At 49.4% G+C, this 1,084-nt stretch overlaps 2 non-coding genes across 2 annotated transcripts in view; both read left to right on the forward strand.

Annotated features, from left to right (window-relative positions):
• The first annotated feature begins 288 nt into the window (after positions 1–288).
• On the forward strand, positions 289–443 carry LOC131270537 (5.8S ribosomal RNA). The gene has a single exon (XR_009179598.1). It is a non-coding gene; the product is annotated as a 5.8S ribosomal RNA (ribosomal RNA).
• Positions 444–930: 487 nt separating this feature from the next.
• The window catches only part of LOC131270531 (large subunit ribosomal RNA), a 4,091-nt gene continuing 3,937 nt past the window's right edge, over positions 931–1,084 (forward strand). The window contains exon 1 of the ribosomal RNA XR_009179593.1: positions 931–1,084. This exon is cut by the window's right edge and continues 3,937 nt beyond it. This is a non-coding gene — a ribosomal RNA (large subunit ribosomal RNA).

Consider the following 1,084-nt stretch of genomic DNA (forward strand, 5'->3'; position numbering starts at 1 on the left):
ATGAAAAGTGTGTTCCTCCCCTGGTCCACGCTGCTTCGGCAGTCCTGGGTAAGATAGTTAGTTCTAGCTTGCCCTATGTGGAAGAGGACACGTAGACTTACTGTGGTGTGAAGTATAAGGTTCAGTTCTCCCCTGGTCCACGCCGCTTCGGCCGTCCTGGGTAAAATGGATTCATCCAGCTTGCCCTATGTGGAATGAGGACACTTTATGCTTCGTCTCTAAGCGGCGGCTTGCTCCTCCCTACGGGGAACGGGTATACGCGCACAGCGGCGGCTTACGCAAGTTAGTCACCCTCGGCAGTGGATCACTCGGCTCATGGATCGATGAAGACCGCAGCTAACTGCGCGTCATAATGTGAACTGCAGGACACATGAACATTGATAAGTTGAACGCATATTGCACGTCGTGGGAACCTACCATGATGTACAGATGACTGAGCGCTTATATTTGAGAAATGTATCGCATACATTTAACTACGCCGTGACACCCGTCACGAGACGTGCACCATGATGTTAACTAGGGTCGCGACGACCCGCTAGCATTAAAGAACCCGTGGTTTACAATATACTGGCATTGGAATTCGAAGTATTTAGAGCGTCCGTGTTCCCGCGTGAGGCGGAAGTACGAGGAGAAGGCGTGCTTGTGGTGTCTGTGGTGGTGTTTACTGATGTCTAGCTTCAGCTTATTTATTTATTTAAATAGAAGCGAAGATGTCAAAGTAGCGTCGAAGCAGCAGCGGTAGCACAAATGATTCAAGTATGGAAGTTGACCAAAGGAACACAAACAAACTAGCGTATGGGCAATGGAAGGTATCAGTGAGTTAAACCACACGCGGGCTAACAGCCCGTTAACCGAGTCCAACGGTACATATTGGACATTGAAACAAAGTAGTCGCAAGCCAGATGTGACGATAACAACCGCAAGGTACATAAGCCTCAGTTCATGTGTGACAACCCCCTGAATTTAAGCATATTAATAAGGGGAGGAAAAGAAACCAACCGGGATTCCCTGAGTAGCTGCGAGCGAAACGGGAGAAGCTCAGCACGTAGGGGTGGCGGCCAGTCCGTCTATCCGATTCCGTGTA

Source organism: Anopheles coustani (assembly GCF_943734705.1).
Source record: "Anopheles coustani chromosome X unlocalized genomic scaffold, idAnoCousDA_361_x.2 X_unloc_38, whole genome shotgun sequence".
Taxonomy (NCBI): domain Eukaryota; kingdom Metazoa; phylum Arthropoda; class Insecta; order Diptera; family Culicidae; genus Anopheles; species Anopheles coustani.